Source organism: Schistocerca cancellata, chromosome 7 (genome assembly GCF_023864275.1).
Source record: "Schistocerca cancellata isolate TAMUIC-IGC-003103 chromosome 7, iqSchCanc2.1, whole genome shotgun sequence".
NCBI classification, from domain to species: domain Eukaryota; kingdom Metazoa; phylum Arthropoda; class Insecta; order Orthoptera; family Acrididae; genus Schistocerca; species Schistocerca cancellata.
The window spans coordinates 135058948-135080708 of NC_064632.1; positions in this window are offsets into that span (position 1 = coordinate 135058948).

Genomic DNA, 21761 nt, shown 5'->3' on the forward strand with positions numbered 1-21761 from the left:
AACAACGTCATGGTAAGACAAAGATTTATAACTCAGGTTCTTCAAGGTATATCCAGATCTGGACACAGACTCAGACCATAACTACCTGTGATGAACTGTAGGCTGAAACTAAAGAGGAATAGGAGAAAAAGACAATAGAATGAAGTGAAATACCAAAAATTTTGTGCACAAATGGAAACTGAATCAATGACCGAAGGCTTAAGTAATACACTACTGGCCATTAAAATTCCTACACCAAGAAGAAATGCAAATGATAAACGGGTATTCATTGGACAAATATATTACACTAGAACTCACATGTGATTACATTTTCACGCAATTTGGGTGCATAGATCCTGAGAAATCAGTACCCAGAACAACCACCTCTGGCCGTAATAAAGGCCTTGATACATCGAGTATAGATTTAAGTGTCAGGAAGTCGTTTCTGAAAGTATTTGTGTGGATTGTAGTCATGTATGGAAGTGAAACATGGACGATAAATAGCTTGGACAAGAAGAGAATAGAAGCCTTAGAAAAGTGGTGCTACAGAAGAATGCTGAAGATTAGATGGGTAGATCACATAACTAATGAGGAGGTATTGAATAGGGTTGGGGAGAAGAGGAGTTTGTGGCACAACTTGACAAGAAGGGACCGGTTGGTAGGACATGTTCTGAGGCATTAAGAGATCACAAATTTAGTACTGGAGGGCAGCGTGGAGGGTAAATACTTAGAGGGAGACCAAGAGATGAATACACTAAGCAGATCCAGCAGGATGTAGGTTGCAGTAAGTACTGGGAGATGAAGAAGCTTGCACAGGATAGAGTAGCATGGAGAGCTGCATCAAACCAGTCTCAGGACTGAAGAGCACAAAAACAACAACAACGCCTGGGCATTGAGTCAAACAGAGCTTGGATGGCGTGTACAGGTACAGCTGCCCGTGTAGCTTCAACACGATACCACAGTTCATCAAGAGTAGTGACTGGCGTATTGTGACGAGCCAGTTGCTCGGCCACCATTGACCAGACGTTTTCAATTGGTGAGAGATCTGGAGAATGTGCTGGCCAGGGCAGCAGTCGAACATTTTCTGTATCCAGAAAGGCCCGTACAGGACCTGCAACATGCGGTCGTGCATTATCCTGCTGAAATGTAGGGTTTCGCGGGGATCGAATGAAGGGTAGAACCACAGGTCGTAACACATCTGAAATGAAACGTGCACTGTTCGAAGTGCCGTCAATGCGAACAAGAGGTGACCGAGACGTGTAACCAATGGCACCCCATACCATCACACCGGGTGATATGCCAGTATGGCGATGACGAATACACGCTTCCAATGTGCGTTCACCTCGATGTCGCCAAACACGGATGTGACCATCATGATGCTGTACACAGAACGTGGATTCATCCGAAAAAATGACGTTTTGCCATTCGTGCACCCAGGTTCGTCGTTGAGTACTCCATCGCAGGCGCTCCTGTCTGTGATACAGCGTCAAAGGTAACCGCAGTCATGGTCTCCGATCTGATAGTCCATGCTGCTGCAAACGTCGTCCAACTGTTCGTGCAGATGGTGGTTGTCTTGCAAACGCTCCATCTGTTGACTCAGGGATCGAGACGTGGCTGCACGATCCGTTACATCCATGCGGATAAGATGCCTGTCATGACGACTGCTAGTGATACGAGGCCGTTGGGTTCCAGCACGGCGTTCCGATTACCTTCCTGAACCCACCGATTCCATATTCTGCTAACAGCCATTGGATCTCGACCAACGCGAGCACCAATGTCGCGACACGATAAATCGCAATCGTGATAGGCTACAATCTGACCTTTATCAAATTCGGAAACGTGATGGTATGCATTTCTCCTCCTTACACGAGGCATCACAACAACGTTTCACCAGGCAACGCCGGTCAACTGCTGTTTGTGTATGAGAAATCGGTTGAAAACTTCCCTCATTTCAGTACGTTGTAGGTGTCGCCACCGGCGCCAGCGTTGTGTGAATGCTCTGAAAAGTTAATCATTTCCATATCACAGCATCTTCTTCCTGTCGGTTAAATTTCGCGTCTGTAGCATGTCATCTTCGTAGTGTAGCAATTTTAATGGCCAGTAGTGTAGTATCTAGAGTAGTTCTGTATAAGGGGAATGGAATACAATGTGGTATGTAGCGACATGGTGCCACTACATCGCTTTCCAAGCCGCTGTAAGCCTTCCAGACCTTAAGAGCTTGTACTGCTCATTTAGCATCAAGAAGCCGAGAGCACCCCGTTCCATCCCACCCACAGCGGCGGAGCAGAGGAACCCACGGATGACTTGGAAAATACTCGAACTTTGAATAGAAAAAGAAAGCAGGTGAATCTGAAGACTGTAAAGATAATGAGGAAGATATCGTATAAAAAATCGACATGTTTGCAGAAAGACTAAACGTAATTTCGGTGAAGGAGAAGTAAGCACCGCAATGTTGGATTTAACCAAGTTAGAAAAATCGTGGAAAATCTAAAACCGGCTGAACAGACGATGATCTGAACTTCAGTTTTCGGGTGCGAGTTCATATCTCCCCTTCGTAACGCGTGGAACTGTGTTGCATTACATAAGGAGATTACATAGAGTGTATCGGAGGTCAATGCCAGTGCTTCAAGACCTAGTCTTTGAGATGTTGTGGCTGTTACGGCGAAAAGTCAAGAGCCGGAACGCCAGTGGGAAACGAGAGAGCAGAGATGGCTGTGAGAAGACGTCGGCCAACTGCTCGCTGACCGACCCCTCTGCAGGACGACAACGCGACGGCAGCGACTTCTAAGCGAAGAGGGCACAAGGGCCGACTGGTCACGGCCCCTCTTCTGCAACAGCATCAAGATTTCAACACCAGCGGCTTAGGAATTTTATATACTGAAGAACATTGTTTATTTTGTCTGTCGTCCTTTGCTTGCTACACATCTTTTTACACAAAGTTAAGTGTTGTAATCATTTCCTTTTGTAATAAAATTCATTAAGACGATTTGCTTGAATAGTTGTCTAGCGCTCCGAGAAATCAGGTTTCCTAGACAACCAATATTTCACGAGCAGACAAGATTCAACAGTAAACATATATTTTAAGTGCCAGTATAAACGCAACGAGATCGTTAGAGATGTACCAGTTCGAACAGGCCAGGGAATGAGAAGGATATCTGTCGACATTCGTTTTAATCAATTTAAGGAAATGATAGATAGAGTAGAATGGAGAGCTGCCTCAAACGTCTCAGGACTGAAGACCACAACAACAACAACAACAAGGAAATGATGCTCCTCGCGAGTATATGTTTAGTACGTTAGCCACTTCACCACCGCCATCCCGCGTGGCCATTTATAATCACTCCGTAACGTCTCCGTCTTGAAAGGACGCGGCATTTACAGCATTTACCTTGAGTGATGAAGAAAAACTCAGAACAGTCCCTTGGACGATATCAATGGGATCCCTTCGTAAAACTGAATCGACACAGTCAATAATCATGATAACCGCAATAAATGTTAAGTTATTTAAGATGTCAAGTGAAGTTTGAGAGACGCACAGATGAGCGATACCTTTCAGTCTAAACCAGAGAAGGAAACAGAAGGCTGAGATGGTAGTGTCTTCCATGTAACAGGCTCACACCTAAACAATTGCCTATCGACGTAATTATCCGAACTTTACACCGACTTCTGTATGGTAGGATCAGTTGTTTTTCAGAATTTCTGAAGCGACATCTGACACTCATCACTCGAACTCCGCAGGCAACTAGTTTGGCACGATGTACTAGTTTCAACACACACAACACAGCCTTCCTTTTTGATAACTTCAAAAATGTTCCGAAGAGACTGAAACTGACCTCTGGTGACACCGGGAATGTAAATGAAACTGGACCACTAGAGTCCAAAGGCCTGACAGAATAGTCACTCGAAGGGTATTATATTAAATAAGGTGCGTAACATCTGTTGAAAGAAGATCGTTTATCACTATGACTTTAGCTGTTAGTGTAATTGGGAATAGTGTGACTTCATTTTTCATATTCCCTAGGGTTAACTCCAAGTCCGTTTTTATTAGAGATGGTCCAGTTGGGAGCAAAGGTGGTGCCCATAACTGAGGGTCGTTGACAGAAACTAGCTTCTTGAAATGCATGCGATATCTTGCATTACCTGTTCGATCTTAGGAAGATTATCCTTGTTTGGTGATAAATGACAATCGTAGTTAGCATTTGTCCGCTGAAGTCTTTCGTTTTTGAAAGGAAAATGTGTCACACTTTTGTGTTTTCCTGCTCACTGTACTCACAAAATAAAGCCCTCAGCCAGACATGTTTACGACCACTTTAATAAGCTTGTAAGCACAGAGTGGACGCATGAGTGACAACAAACAAACGATAAATGAGAAAGAAGATATGACACTAAGCGATCTCTCAGGTAGCACTGTGAAAGCAGCACTACCAAACGAAATTGCTTCCGGAAATACAGCGACTGGATGAAGAATGACAGGCTTCTCCCCATTAAACAGGGACGTTTTCACCGATACTGATTTCATGTTTTCGCACATAGCACATAGACCTGATCCTAATGGTGTTGGCTGTGGTTTAAATGCTAAAGCTGACTCTTCAACTGCTCAAGAACACAGTGGTAGGCCTATGCTATAGTAACAACCCCTGTCAATGCAAACGCCAAATCATCTGGCCAATCATGCTTCCCGAGGCCTAAAGACGTCTCGCCATTTGAGAAACTGCAATCAAGGAAAAAGCAAACAAACGAAAAGATTTTCAGAAAAAGTGATAGACACTCCAGTGAAAATCGCGTTACAAACCTAAAAACAGGCCTCCATAGACAGAAAAGAAAACACTTTAAAACTGGATGTTATGCTTAATATCCTATTTCTCTAAAATAAATTGGCCGTGATCGAGTTAAATCACATCATAAAACTTCTCAAATCAAGCGCAGAAAGAAAGCATCAATCCTAAGAAGATTCATCATGATGAAGAAGATGAAGATGAGGATGCCTCATGCCTCAAGTGTCTTTTCTATTTTCTAACGGCAATCCAGGTGACGAATGGACTCAGCGCACAAATTTTAAGAGGTAGGCACAACTGTCATGTGCTAAAAATGACGTGAAAGAACTTTTTATGAGTGTTTGAACTGTGAAGATTCTATCAGGCATTCAACCGAAGATGGGTAAAATTTTTTTTGGACATCTTTACTGTCAAACTGCTGTTATAACAATGATAACGCAATTTATGTTTATGTTTTTTGCCGTAGAGTTTTATGAATTTGTATCAGAATAAGCTGTTAGCGTTAAATACTGTATAATTTCAATTAAATGACAATGTCGTAAATAAATTAAATGATAAATCATGTGCCCCAGTTGCTGGGTCAATCTGCCCTGTGTGTGGGGAGGTTGGCCCAGATGCTACTAATGTTCTAAATATTTTTTCATGAATAAACAAACCGTAATAAGACTTAATTGCTTAGTTGTTAAGGTGCTGAAACAATTTAATAATGTTTCCACATAAAAAGATCAATGGAAACGTAAGGTAACCACAGGGGACACAAATGCCGACATGGTGATTATAAATTATTGGGCGATTGGTAAGGTCAGATTTTCATCAGTTCTGTACTTACATACATGAGCTTAACATCATCTGAAAACCTTCCCGCAGCCTATACGGAATATTATACACCCCAGTAGTGGCTAAGTGGTGTCGGGCGTCTTTCGCCTATCTCTTGGTGGGCCTAAAGATTGTTTCAACATGAAACTTGGCCAGAACTTTCCCAGTACAGTCCGTAATATTGCGAATAAATGGAAGAAAAATTTTTCCAGTTGACAGTTGTTGTATCTAAAAGTTGTCAGACACATTTCTTCTGGGATGAACTGCTCGATCTATCTCGTTGTCAGCGTATCCATTTTTCTTAAAAGCCATTCGCAAATTATTTAGTTCATCTTGCAAATAAAGAGGCTCACAGATGTTATTACCTCTGTCCACCAATGTTTTAATGACACCTCTCTTCTGGCTGAGAAGATAGTTCGAATCCTTATGGAGGTATTGGTCGGTGTCTGTAAGTTTCCTATACACTTTATGCCTTAGACTCCCACCTGCCCTTTAAATTACTGATACGTCCAAAAAATTTAATTGTCTGTTGCTCTCTTTCTCCATAGTAAATTGTATCTTTGGATTAATATTATTTAGGAGCACCAAGAAACGATACAATTCCTCTTCACCTAGATTCCATACCACAATAGTGTCATCCACATGCCGATACCACTTCAAAGGGATTTTACTGGCAGACTGCAGAGCCTGCTACTCAAAAAATTCCATTAATAGATTATCAAAGGATAACTAAATTTAGTATTAGTATCCGTAGTATTCGGGGTTGTTACGATGAATGGTAACGGTCCTTAAGACAGTTTACCAGTAGCGGTGGACGCGGGATGGGCCTGGGACGGGGCTGATACGTAAATCATAAGCATACTCGCAGAATCTGTTCAACAGTTTCAACAAAACATAGTGTACGTACCCTTTCTGGAAAATGACGCGAGGGTGAGACATGCCTAGCATCCCAGCGTGGGCATGGTAGTACAAAGGTGTAGACGCCGAAAACCATTGAAAATTTGAGATTTTAGTGTCGTAAGAAATGCCTTTGTTATCACTGGCTGATTGGATTCAGCACTACTGATGGGGTAGTTTGAGATTGGAAAATAAGTAAGCAGGCAGTGTCAAGTAATCAGCTAGTTATTAATATAATAGACTGAATATTGTTTTCTTTTTGTCACTGTGTGATGGACGGATGTTGTTTGAGATTAAGTTTTGTAGGTGGGCAATCACAATCAACGAAGCTGTGGCCCGAAGTAGACGTACTACGTGGAAATAAATGGAGAGGCAGTGTATGTGATGTTAATACCGAGTCGCTCCTGCGCCGCCTCGGTGGAGTCCAGGTATAAATGAGTTTCTGACGCCACACATTCAACTTGCACATCGTCGGTCGACCCTTAAGGCCTTTCAGAGGTAGCGTGACTTCCGTTCATCGAACGCTTGTGATAACTGTGCGGCCAGACTACGCGTTTACAACTCGGTAGTAATATACGCCCTAGACTCTGTTCGAAACTGAATTATTTTGTAATCTCCAATACGATATTACCATCGCGTTTTGCACCGATTATCATCCCTCGTTCAGTCCGCCCCCGGTAGCTGAATAGTCAGCGTGACGGATTGTCAATCCTCTGGGCCCAGATTCGATTGCCGGCTGAGTCGGGGAATTTTCTCCGCCCAGGGACTGGGTGTTGTGCTGTCCTCATCATCATCCTATCATCCTCATCGACTGCAGGTCGCCGAAGTGGCGTCAGATTGAAAGACCGGCACCCGGCGAACTGTGTGCCCGAAGGGGGGCCCTGGCCATACGATTAAATAAATGAATCCCTTGTTCAAAAGCAGTTAACGTGCTACCTCGTTCAATACACTACCTATCGCGTCGGTAATCGTGCCATGCGACGCTCCTGGTAAGTTTGGGTACCATTCAGGACACATCTTCGAAAGAGGAAATTTACCTGTAACTTCCGGCCGTACAAAATGGTTCAAATGGCTCTGAGCACTATGGGACTCAACTGCTGAGGTCATTAGTCCCCTAGAACTTAGAACTAGTTAAACCTAATTAACCTAAGGACATCACAAACACCCATGCCCGAGGCAGGATTCGAACCTGCGACCGTAGCGGTCTTGCGGTTCCAGACTGCAGCGCCTTTAACCGCACGGCCACTTCGGCCGGCTCCGGCCGTACAGTTGATAATATACTACTATAAGATTCTTGCATTTGGCACACGTAATCGATTTATGTAATATCGATAGCAAATCCTATACTCAAGTCCAAATTTTTGTTGTTAATGAATGTAATTTATATAAATTAGATGACCAAGTTGAATAACGTAACAAACTGCGTCACCGGGATGTCTGATAGTGAACTTCATTCGATAAGACTTCCTCTCACTTCCATTAATGTTTCTAGAGCTGTGAAAGCATACCAAAGCTCTTCGAGAGGGCTACACAAGAATACAGTTATCACTCGTGTCATTTTATAAGGGGTGCACATAAAATTCGTCGAAGGTGACCATTGAGCCAAGAAGCGCTGCAGTTTAGATATGGGACTTGTATTCGAGGGACGGGGGGAGGCTGGAGGATTTTTAAATAATCGCCAGTGTACCAGATTTATGTTCTCCGTGGTTCACGTGAAACACTCACAGCAAGTGCTAGGATTAAGACGTTGACGCACCCTTAAACACGAAGCTCTCACTTCGTTTATACGGTCAGTGTAAAACCAGCACGCTCCTGTAGAATACAGATGGAAAATCATGTGTTCTTCGAAGTCTATAAAATTGTTCAATCATTCTTAACCACGCTGTGTTTTTGTATTCACAGGGCATTTCACGCGATATTTCTGTATTTTATTTTGTCATATTTACAATTCAGTAAAATTTATAAAAGAATGTGAAATCAGGAAGTCGAATACTAAATTTGACAACCACTTTTCGTGTGAAAATGGCAGCATTACCCTTCGCGCCACAGTCGTTGCGTTTCCTGAGTGGTGACTTATACGAAGCGTGCAGAACGTTATGCAATCGCCGGCGTACTGGGTCTTGGTCAGAGAAAGCGGCGCGAGCAGGGAGCATCCTCGTCCGACCAGAGCGCCTTCCTGGTCGTGCTCCAGCTATGCGCCCGTGCGGGACCAGCAGCGGGCGCCAACCGACGAAATGTGGCCTGCCACATTCTAGAATACACAAAACAAGCACTTCGCTGAGGTGCCTCAGCAGATATTAATAAATACACTGACGGGAGAAGAGTCGCAACACGAAAAAGGAGTTGTGTGACATAAACCAAAGTTGGTAGGCGTCTGCATCTGAAGTCTCTGAAGCATGATGTCAATTCAGATGCCGTCCCAGTCGCATAAGAGTGGCGCAAATAGTGGCATTATAGGAATGTTAATAAGATTTGCTTTAAATACGCACTGTAACGGTCGTGATCGTTAGTTACTTTTGAGACTGGACGTGGTTAGTTCACGTTATTCAAGAATGCCTTTAAGGTGAAAAAGACGCCATTATCAACAAGTCGCTGAGTTTTAACGAGGTCGTGTAACAGGGCTATTAGAAGCTTGATGTTCCTTCTGCGATATTGCACAAATACTTGGCTGGAATGTAAGTAATGTATATGATTGCTGGCAGTGGTGGTCACGAGACCCTGGCGCATCGTACTGTATCTGCAGTAGCAATATGAGCAGCAGCGATGCAACGAACTTTCACAAATTGGTTACTTCAAGGATAGCTCCGAGACACATGACCTGTGGCGTGCATTCTACTGACCCTAAACCACCGCCATTTGCGACTTCCCTGCTGTCAAGTGAGAGTTCACTGGAAGGCAAGGTGGAAGTCTGTTGTTTTTTTCTGATGAAAGCTGCCTCGGTCCCAGTGACGGCCATGTGTAGGTTAGTAGGATCCCATTGAGGGCCTCCAACCAATCTGTGTACGTGCTAGACACACTGGACCTACACCTGAAGTTATGGTCTTTTTCCCACGCACCCTGACTGTAAAACTGTACGTCAGTCTGGTGATTCGACCTGTTGTGCTGCCATTCACGAACAGCATTCCAGGGAGTATTTTCCAGCAGAATAACGTTGGCTGGCCCTCATACTGCTGTTGGTACTCAACATGCTCTACTGAGTGTTGACGTATTGCCTTGACTAGCTCATCATTTCATCACCATAATCATCATCATTCGTGACAGTGGATAGATTGGACTGTGTAAAAATTGCACTGTTTAAAATTTGGGACTTTGTACGGGCGCTGATGACCGCACAGTTGAGCGCCCCACAAACCAAAGATCATAAAACAAACAGCATTAACATTCCCTGTACTGACCGACCACGTGAACAGTAACAGGCATTGAACTCTATTCCACAAATTGACATCCGACACCTATACAACACAATGCATGCCCGTTTGCATGCTTTTATTCAACATTCTGGCAGTTATTAATGTACTGGTATTTCACACTTACAATGGCTTATCTCACGGTTACATTAACCTGTGATCTCGCTGTGTTAATTACTTAATTATGTCACTTAGACAAATGTATTCCCTAAATTTCGTTTCACCACATTTACTTTTGTGGTGCTGCTGTTTTTCTCCTTCAGTGTAGTTTCTGACAATGAGTACAGAAGATCGTCAGGAGGTCAAGTCAACAAGTAAAGGCAATTTCTTTTCTGCTCTATACATTTACAGCATTGACTCAAGAATGGGACGCTTCAACTTCACTGTTGTTGTGGTGCACTAAATGTATTGGTTCAGTGAACAGCTCTATTTGTAGCGATTTCAGAGCCTTTTTTTATGAGTGATCAGGTGTCCGTTGGAAAGAGTGTTGTATCTTTGAACACTTTTTGTGAAATATTTCGTAACACTAAAACATTTATGAAGCTAAATCTATGAAAATTGGTATTTTACTTCTAAAGAAATTTGTGTTAGAATGTTAAAGTTTCTACGGAAATACCACTACACGATATCCATAAGCAAGATTAAGAAAGACCACCGCCTCCAGATACCAGAATCGCTTTGTGGTCAGAAGCACATCCTGAAAAGCCTGTGTTTCTACGACTTTAATTAGCGTGGACAGTTTAAAGGATGTTGCACTTTGTGAAGAACATAAAAATTCGTTTAGAGAAATACAAAAGAAATCTGTGCAAACCGTCCGGTTTACGCGAACGAGGGAAGGGGCATTAAGCTTGTCAGAAATAAGTAGCTGAATACTTTCCTCCGAGTTCACATTCGCTTATTGTTTCAGCATGTAGTACTCGACAAGATTTGGAGAAGTAAGCATTTAAGCCCGCTGGTATACTGCGAAGATAACTCCCCTCTGTGATTTGTAAAGAAAGCTATAGCTCTCAACTCATCTGATAAGGGAAACGGCTGCTGAATCTCTTCATTGAAACGATCTGAGAGCTACTGTCTGAATTCAAATTAGTGGATATTTCGAAGAACGAGATACAGTGATTAACACTGAAGTAAAAGATAAGAAGTGAACGAAAGGTTCGTGTTAAAATTATCATCATACTATTTAACAGTTACAATAATAATAACAATTAAATGCTAATATAATAAAATATCCGACGTTTCGATCGTGATGCGGCCTTTCTGGGGGCGTAGGCTAATTTAACTGAGGAGAAGGGGCTTCAATGTATTCCGTTTCTAACGGTGCCTCAAGACCGCTACTACCAAATTTCCTAGACTTTGTTGGACCTTAAATACCACTGGCCAGTGTTAGGAGAGTGGAAGTTTGTGTGGTGAATCGGCGGTAAGCTACCATTTACTAGTAATCCATATAACCCACAACGAGTCTCTCCTAACATCGACTAGGGGTATTTTGGGATCAATAAAATCTAAGAATTCTCATATCGGTGCTTCTATGACACCGCCAGAAATGCAACATATTGCAGCACCCACAGCCAGCTAAGTTAGTCTATGCCCCGAAGAAGGCTGGTGCAATACCTTCGCAACATGTAAGTCTGCAGGCTTCTAAGCCGTTGTCACAGAATGTAAAATCTCCTAGGTTGTTAGACAAAGTCATGTTCCTCCTCAGTTTCTTTTTACACAGTTGACGTTTCGAGCTCTCCGCTGCGATCTTCGCTAGAATTTGGTGCCGTCAAGTAGCTAAACACTGTCAACGTTTTTATCTGCAAGGCCAATTTAATTTCAGATATTCCAGTATTTATTTTAAAAGGTGACTGGTCAGAAAACCCAGAAAGTTTTTAATGAGATATATAGCAGCCAGAGGTGTAAATATGTTTATAACAATCGGCATTTGATTCAAAGCTTGAAACCGGTTATAGACCATCTGTTGCGGTTTTCACTGACGTTAAATGTAACGGATGTGCCGGTTAACAGCACATACGATACCTAAGACGGTTGCGATGTGCTCCTGCTGAAAACAAAGAACTGGGTTGAAAGATACGGAGCAACAAACAGCCAGCCACGTTGCAGATGTAGGGAGGAGACGTAGTGAGGGATGTTGCTGAAGCGCCGAGACGTGGATCAAATGTTTGTGGAGGATCCGCCACGGCGTGCCGCGCCTCGCTTAGTGGGCGGCAGCGCCCCAGATGCAGGGCACAGACGTCAGCCAAACAAGGCGGGCGGCACAGACAGGGTAGCACAGCACAGCACAGCGCAGCACACCAGCGCGATTCATCGCCGACCCACTTACGGCGCCGATTTTTCACCACTGTCAGCGTGCAAGAAAGATGCACAGTCGTGACGCCGAGGGCTACGCGACCTATAACTCTCACTGCCATTCGAACGACGAGGAAAACTCCGCTCGGCTGTTGTTCAAAATCGTACTTAAGTCGGGTGACTTGCTCGTGAAAAATGACAAATTTGAAAAATGTTTCTACTCTATAGATAAGAGCATTTCATACCGATTATAAAAATGTATAGTTAATGTAATGTTACGTAAATGTATAGTTAATGGGCATTGTTATTTACTGTTTGTTCCTAAATATTTGCACAGTGTCACAGCCCTCTGTCATTTTAAGGTGCATCTGGACACGTGGTGTACTCTTCTTTTCCTTACTTTTTTCGGCTTTTACATGAGGGTCGTAACACTGATGCGTTCTAGAAGACTCCGACTACCAGACCCTAAGTAAAAGTGTATCTAGAAGGCCGGTGAACTAGTTACAACAAAAATCTTATGATACGTTTATTCATTCTTGCTTTCGGAGTATGTAACAATCTGCTTCATAGTTGTTGCTGTATTGTTCTTTTTTAGTGTATGTGTTTTCTGCACTATAAATTCTAACAATAAAGAAATTTATCAGCAAATGGTGGCAAATGAGGCAACCACTTCAAAGCAACATCGAAAATACATATCGTTAGATTCGATAGTCACCTATACTCAAACGCATTCCTTGCTGTTATGGAGGCAATGATGCCTGAATAAAGAGATCTGGCACATACAAATATTCGTAGGAAATATCCCCATGGTCTCTCACAGAACAAAAACGAAAGCTTCAACAGCTGCAGGGGGGGAACGAATACCGAAAACTGTGTTTGTCAGGCAGACAGTGTTGAAGAGAGCTATAATGGATAAGGTAATAACTTCCAATGATGGTGCAATTTCTTGTATTCATGTTCTGAAAAAAATATATAAGCCTAATGGAAGGAATGTGGTTTCAGGTCTGTCAATATCGGCTGTAAGTAATCGAAGCGGAGAGAGCTGCAGAAGTTCCTGCCAAGAAGGCTACGATAAATAAAATAATGAAGAGATCGAAGATGGGGGATGAAGAAACAAGTGACCCAAAAGGAACACGCAACTCAAATGTTCTAAAACTGCATAGTGCTAAGGTAATGAGTTAATAACTGTTTCGCGATTTACCAGAACCTGAATATTTATCATTCAGGTTACAGTTCTCTCCTAAATGACTGAAGTTAAATTTATGAAACTGGCATATACAAATTCTAAAATATGTCAATGACTGTTGATCTGAATTTATATATATATATATATATATATATATATATATATATATATACTTTGTATACTTTTCAGGAGATAAGGAGATAAACATTAGAACATTAGAAGAGGAAACTAGACATAACAAACTTCCCTGAAAGTTACCTACAGACTGACTGTTCCTTTAAGCTGTGCAGTCAGTGATACGAAACAAAATGGTATCTCAGTCAAACAGTGTTCTGTTTTTGAGCCTTTTATAAATATTTCTGTCATCATCACATTATAATAAACATCTAACTTATTTTCTCAGAAATGCTTTTACTAATAACTGTAATTGCTTGCACATATTTTGAGCTATCTCTGTTTCAAAGATCAGTGAAAGTACTGTGAGGGGGAACAGAACGCAAATTGCAACCTGATCAGGGACAGCTTCCCTTAAATGAAATTAAGCTTAATAAGAAGCTCAAATAGGCAGGTACTAGAAATGTGTAAAATAGCACAAGATTCTTATAAAAATACAGTGAAAAATAATGTTAGTAAGTCACAAGTTCCTCATAAAAGGACAGTGAAAAATATAGTTTCAGCAAATGTAAGTAGCGGCACAATGGAGACAGAAGGAGTTGCTGTATATGTTACAATTTATCAAAGTGTGAAAAATTTAGAAACTAAAACGTTTTGTGTAGAGCAACATACAGAAGCATGTGCATCTGAGCTTTAACTACATAATTGTACTTCTATAATTGTTGCCATGTATAGGTCCCTGTTGGGATTTTCAGCTGCTTTTTTAAAAACTTAGATTCTTTGTTGTGCTATCTATTACAGAGAGGAAAGCAAGTCATTGTTTGTGAGTATTTCAATGTAGATTTTCTGAAAGAGTCCGATAGAAAGCTTGACCTTCAACTATTGCTTGGTTCTCTCAATCTGATGTAAGCTACTGATTTTGCTACTCAGGTGGTACAAGAAAGCAACACACTGATAGATAATATTTCATAGACCAAGACAAATTTAATCACACAAAATCTCTTCCTGTTAAGAATGGTCTGTCTGATCACGATGCACAGCTAGCTAAAGTACATGGCATAGCGCTGTACAGTAATGCAAAACAGTCCTCCAAAGTAGTGCATTCAATTAATGATTTAACAATTATAAATTTTAGAGAAAACTTGCAACAGTTACACCAGGATGAGGTGGACAAGGAACGTGATGATAATCCAAAATTTAACCTATTTCACGATACCGTTGTGAGTGTATTTGAAAATAATTTCCCTAAGAAAACAAAGTAATACAATTGTAAGAAACATCTAAAATGTGTTGCAAACAGAGCAGGGAAATGTACTGCATAGTTAGAAGGAGTAATGATCCAGAAATAGTGAAACATCATAAAAACTACTGTATTGTATTAAAAAAATTATTAAAAATTCCAGAAGTATGTGCATTGTGTATGAGATAGCACCTTTGAAAATAAAATGACAACAATTAGGCACACAGTTTTAATCTGCCAGGAAGTTTTATATCAGCGCACACTCCGCTGCACAGTGAAAATCTCATTCTGGAAACATCCCCCAGGCTGTGGCTAAGCCATGTCTCCGCAGTATCCTTTCTTTCAGGAGTGCTAGTTCTGCAAGGTTCGCAGGAGAGCTTCTGTAAAGTTTGGAAGGTAGGAGACGAGATACTGGCAGAAGTAAAGCTGTGAGACCGGGCGTGAGTCGTGCTTCGGTAGCTCAGATTGTAGAGCACTTGCCCGCGAAAGGCAAAGGTCCCGAGTTCGATTCTCGGTCGGGCACACAGTTTTAATCTGCCAGGGAGTTTCAATTAGGAATATTGTTAAAAGGGAAACAAGGCAGCCAGCCGCGGTGGTCTAGCGGTTCTGGCGCTGCAGTCCGGAACCGCGGGGCTGCTACGGTCGCAGGTTCGAATCCTGCCTCGGGCATGGGTGTGTGTGATGTCCTTAGGTTAGTTAGGTTTAAGTAGTTCTAAGTTCTAGGGGACTTATGACCTAAGATGTTGAGTCCCATAGTGCTCCGAGCCATTTGAACCATTTTGAAACAGGGCAACGAAGAGCAGAGGAAGACTGTACGTCTATCAAACTCAACAAAAAGTTTGTTAACAAAAAGTCAGATGTAGAAAACTTTTTAATAATCACTTTTAAGTGCTGTAGAGAAAAGGGGATACAATTATACATTAGAAAAGGCCAGGCAGCATATAGAAGAGGAAATATCTATGCAATTTGATAAAAGTGACATTGAACCAGCCTTTCCTACTGAAATTAGGAAAATAATAACGTCACTCAAAAGTAAAAGCTCACATGGAATTGATGGCATTTCCAACAGAGTACCAAAAGGTTGTTCCCAACAGATAAGTAGGCCTCTCAGCCACACGGTATTTTTCCACATAGACTGAAATATGTTATTGTTACTGACAGTTATATCCAGAATTCTTGAAAAAGTAATATATTCAAGAACAGTGTCTCATTTGTAAAAAATGAAGTACTAACAATATGTCAGTTCGGTTTTCAGAAAGACTTTTCAACACAAAATGCTATATATACTTTCACTGATCAAATATTAAATGCTCTGAATAACCTAACATCACCCACTGGAATATTTTATCATCTCTCAAAGACTTTTGACTGCATGAATCATGAAATTCTTCTAGATTAGCTTATGTGTTATGGTATGAGTGGGATAGTGTACAAATGGTTTAATTCATGTTTGACTAGAAGAATGCAGAATCTTGAAATTAACAGCAGATAGTCTGCAAAAAATCAGCAGAGTGCTCTAACTGGGGAGGTATCAAGAATAGTGTCCCACAGGATTCAGTTTTGGGTCTCTCATTGTTCTTAGTATATATTAATGACATGATACTCCATATTCATGAAGATGCATAGATAGTTCTTTTGCTGATGATACAAGTATAATAATCACACCCAACAAACAAGAATCAGTAGAGGAAATTGTAAATAATGTCTTTCAGAAAATTATTAAGTGGTTGTCTGCAAAAAGACTCTATCTAAAGTTTGAGAAATCACAGTAAATACAATTCTGTACAGTAAATGGCGTAACGCCATTGATAAATATAGATTTCAAACAGAAGTCTGTTGCTAAAGCAGAATATTAAAATTCTCTGGGTGTGTGCATTGATGAGAAATTGAATTGGAAGAAACACATTGATGATATGCTGAAATAGATTCAGCTATCTATGCTTTTAGGGTTATTGCAAATTCTGGTGACAAACACGTGAGCAAATTAGCCTGCTATTCCTATTTACATTCGCTGATTTCATGTGGCATCACAGTTTGGGGTAATTTGTCATTAAAAGAAAAAGTATTCATTGCACAAAAGCATGTAATCAGAATAATAGCTGGAGCCCACCCAAGCTCACCTTAGAGATATTTATTTAAGGAACTCGGGTATTCACAGTACCTTCGTAAGGCATATATTCACTCATGAGATTTGTTGTTAATAACCCATCCCAGTTCAAAAATAATAGCGAAGTGCATAGGTACAACACTAGAAGAAAGGATTATCTTTACTATTCTGGGTTAAATCTGACTTTGCCCCAGAAAGGGGTGAATTATGCTGCCACAAAAATCTTTGGTCATTTGCCAGACAGCATTGGAACTCAATCTGATAGCCAAACAACATTTAAAAGCAAATTTAAAAAATTTCTGAATGAAGCCTCCCTCTACTTAATAGATGAATTTCTGAATTTCTAGAGAGAGAGAGAGAGAGAGAGAGAGAGAGAGAGAGAGAGAGAGAGAGAGTAGAGTAAGTAAAACTTATGTTAAACTAGCACATTCCACGTTATTACGAAACGTCCTATTCATGATCTATGGAACAAGTATTAATGTAATGTAAATCGATGTTCAGTGCAAATGTTAGAGCGTCTTGTAGTAGACAAACAACGTTTTTTCATATTTTGGGGAAATGTGAAAAAGATTCATAAGATGACAAAGATACGTACATATAAACTTCCGCAGGTCACTTGTTATTTGATTTATTACAAGTTTCTCTCAACAGACACAAGACAGTATAAAAGGAGGCTCGCAGTATTATGCTCTCATCATAGAAGCAGTTACGACGGAAAGGGTCGCTCAGGAGAACTCAGTGGCTTTGAACGTGGACTAGTCACTGGCTCTCACCTGAGCAACAAATCCATTTCAACTTTCTAAAGAGACCCAAGTCGTGAGGGAGTTGGTGATATGTTTGTGAAGTGTAAAGGCGAAGTATCAAACACAGTTAAACGAAGACCAGGCAAACCTCATGTACTGAGTGCTAGGGACCCTCGAGCATTGCGGAGGATGGCTGTTAAAAACGCAGGAAGTCAGCAGAAGGAGTCACTCGTGAGTTACAAACTGCTACCAGCGGCCCAGCTAGCACAATAAATGTGCGTAGGGAATTAGAAAGTATAAGGTTCAGTGGTCTGCCAGCTCCTCGTAAGTCATACGTTTCTGTAGCCAGTGGGTGACTTAAAATGAGCGATTTGGAGTGATGAATCACACGACTGTCGGAATCAGATGGAATGATTTGGGTTTGGCAAATGTGTGCAGAACGTTACCAGCCATCAGGTGTGGTATTAACAGTGAGGTAATGAGGACGTCGTGTTTCAGTAAAGAAGTGTTTCTCGTGGTTAGGATGTGGTCCCCTCATTGCGCTTAAGAAAGGATATGAACATATTTTACGGCATATGTACTATGTACAGTAGAGGAACAGTTTGGAAACGATGACTGTCCGCATTAGCATGACACTGCATCCAATCATAAAGCAGCAACGTTCGTGAAATGGTCTGCCTTGTGCAGAGTCCCGACCGGAACCCCATAGAACACCTTTGGGATGAGTCAGAGCCTCGACTTCGCTCTAGGGCCCCGGCGCCCAACATATCTACCTTCTCCGGTTTCGACTGCTGAAGCAGAATGGACCGCCTTTCCTGCACTGACATTCAGACTCCTCATAGAAAGTGTCCCCAGCAGGGTTCAAGTTGTCGTATGGATGAAGATTCGGTACACCCCATGTCAACGTCCACTGATAGATGTACGGATACTTTTGATCATTGGTGTATGGTGGACAAACAGAAAACGTGCGATAATTTTACGCGTGACTGTTGACCCTAAGCTTTTACATTTACCGCCATTGGTGATGGCTGGACTGCGTTGTGGCTTGTCTTCATGCACGTCAAGTACTGCTTAACAATGAAATAATAGCAGAAATTGGACAATAGTGGAAAATATCCAAGGGGGAAACGTCGCCATTTCACAAATTTCATGCAGCTGTGGTACCTGGAGGAGGAAAGAAAGTTATTGTAGACGGCTGCCGAGCGGAGCTTTAAACCCATAACCTGCTGTCATAAATTGCAAGTATATCTGAAGATGCTTGCATCTGATGATCAAAACTAGAAACAAATGGAATAACGCGAGACGTGTAGAACATTATCAGTACATTAATTAAAGGTCGCTGTTCCACTATATACAGACTGCATGCGATTCCTAAAAAAAGAAATACTTGCATCACTCAATGAATACAAATTCCTGTGAAAAAGTAATTTAGACAATCCATCTGAAATTAATGAAATTAATGACATGGAAGTATCAAATTTTGAAACTTACAGCTCTCTGACACTGAAAATACTTTTAGTAAGCTAAGAGCCCCTTATGTTCTTCCCAGTAACTCAGCCCCTGTAATCCAATAATGCCGCCAGCCATACTTTCCGCACCTACTAGCTTTTCTGCAATTTTATTGCCATATACTATACATCGATTCTTGTTTTTTCTTCGTCAAGCGCAAGACTCATCCAGTCTAAAGCGCACCCACAATACTTCGAAGTGTTGCATAAACTACCTATTCTGCCAGAGGTAGAATTCCTTAATACCTCAACACGGTAGATTGCCTCATTCATAGAACCCAGATGCTGGGTAAAGTAAAGTCGTATACCACAAATGGCTGGGAGATCCTGAAAGCAAGATGTCAGAAAAATATTTCTCTACAAGCAGTCCGTGATAATAGATGTCCTCTTTAAGGAATCTCTCGGAATTTCTCTGGCAGTGATATCTTGGTCACTTTGAGATTACTATTCCTACTTTACACTATTGTTTTCGGAAACCCATTACCAAGAGCCCAGGTTGGAGGTTATTTGTATAAATAACTGAACTACTGTTATCTATAACAACCAACAGACGGTCCATTGTGCATCACTCGCTCACCACATCACCAACCGCCTAGCAGCTACACGAGCACCCACGTCACTTATTCGCTATTGGAGACACAAGCCGTCGTCCTTCACGTGCACCCCCGCCGACAGCACGTCACAGGCAGACGCATTAGGATACGTACAGGAACACCATCATACACCATCTTACGACGTTTGAAGCCTGGACTCGTTGGTTCACGCCAATCTCAGGGTACTAGTATATGGAAAACCATATTAGGGGATAGATTCTCCTTAGAAACAGGGCTCTTTTCAGACGTCTGGTGGAGATATTTTAATGTAGGAGATGTTTATGTTGAATATAACGTGGCCCTTGATGTTGTCGTCATCATGGTCTCTCACCAGCGAACAATACGGAAAGCTACTGTCTAACCATATGTGTACCTTTAACAGCCGAAACCTCCAATATACTTTTTGTGGCTACAGCAACTTGCAGGCGATCAGAACCTTCAGTCCACTGCTCCACAACTGGGACAAAATGTTTTTAGGAACGTATCGCTGTCATGAGAATTTTTGGTTGTCGCTGCCAGCTGAAGCTTGTCCATGTATGGGCGTGTTTGAGAATCATTTGTCGGAGATGTGTTTCGTTAAATTTGTAGGATTGGCAATGTAGGTGGTACCACTCATAGTTTTGCATTACTTTTCATGAATTTAGCTGGGTAAGGTTTCTCTTTCTGCATGCTATGTGCAGCCTTGCCTTATTCCTACGTATTTTTCATTCCGTGCTAATGTTATGTGTACCATATTCTGTTCTTTTGTTACGTTAGTTCATCCTGGAAATGTTATGTAGACAGAAACCCGAAATTACACTGGTTACAATTTCGTATTACTGTCGTTGCAGATGGTCTTCAGAAATGGTCGTGACAAATTTACGTCAGCATCTACAGATAGACTCCGCAAGCCACGCACCGGGGGTGGCGGAGGGTACCCTGTCATTTCCTTATCTGTTCTTCTTCTTCGGTTATCAACCCACAGGTTGGTTGGCAGCAGCACGCCATTCCGTTCTTTTGTCAACTTTCTTCTTCATATCTGCATAGGTCTGGCACCCGATGTCATTTATTACTTGTTGAATGTAGGTTAATCTAGGTCGTCCTCGGCGAGTTCTTCCTTCAATGATTCCTTCTAATATTCTCTTAATGAAATTGTTATGCCGTAAAATGTGACCTATGAAGGTTATTCTTCTTTTCTGTATATTTCGCCAAAGAGATCTGTTTTCTTTCACTCTTCTGAGGACATCTTCGTTTGTAGCCTTGTCTCGCCAGCTGATTTTTTCCATTCTCCGGTAGCACCACATTTCGAATGCCTCTAATCTTCTCTTTTCTTCTTTTCCACAAGTCCAAGTTTCACATCCGTAAAGGGCTGTACTCCACACATAGGTTTTCATGACTCTCTTTCTTACGTCTAAACTAACATTTCTACTCGTCAGTAAGTTTCTTTTTCCATTGAATGCTATTTTGGCAAGTTGTATTCTGTTTTTAATGTCACTTTTGCTCCTTCCATCTGCTGTTATTTTGCTACCTAAGTAGTTAAATTCTGTAACCTGCCCTAGTTTCTCTCCCTTTATTGTTATTCGTATGGGTTCATTGTAGTTCAGGGCGCCACTCACCATCACTTTAGTCTTTTTCTTATTTATTTTCATTCCATACTGTTCTTTTAAGGTGTTTTCCATTTCATTGAGTGCGGCTTCTAAATCTTCTTTCCTTTCTGTAATTATGGCGATATCATCTGCATATCGCAACATATCTATTTTCATTCCGTTAAGTTTTATTCCTACTTCAATATTCTCTCTTATTTTGTCTATTGCTTCTTGGATATATGCGTTGAAAATTACTGGAGATAGTGGGCATCCCTGTCTCACTCCTTTCCTTATTCTTGCTGTTTCTTCTTTGTTTTCCTTCTTAACTAAGGCTGTTTCATTTTGGTATATTTTAAAGATTATCCTTCTATCATTATATTTCAGACCAGCCTTCTTCAGAATTCTAAACATTTCTGGCCATACAACATTGTCAAATGCCTTTTCGAGGTCTACGAAGGCTATAAATACTTGTTTGTTTTTGGAAATTTGTTTCTCAATTATTAGTCTTAAAGATAAGATTGCTTCCCTCGTCCCTACACCGC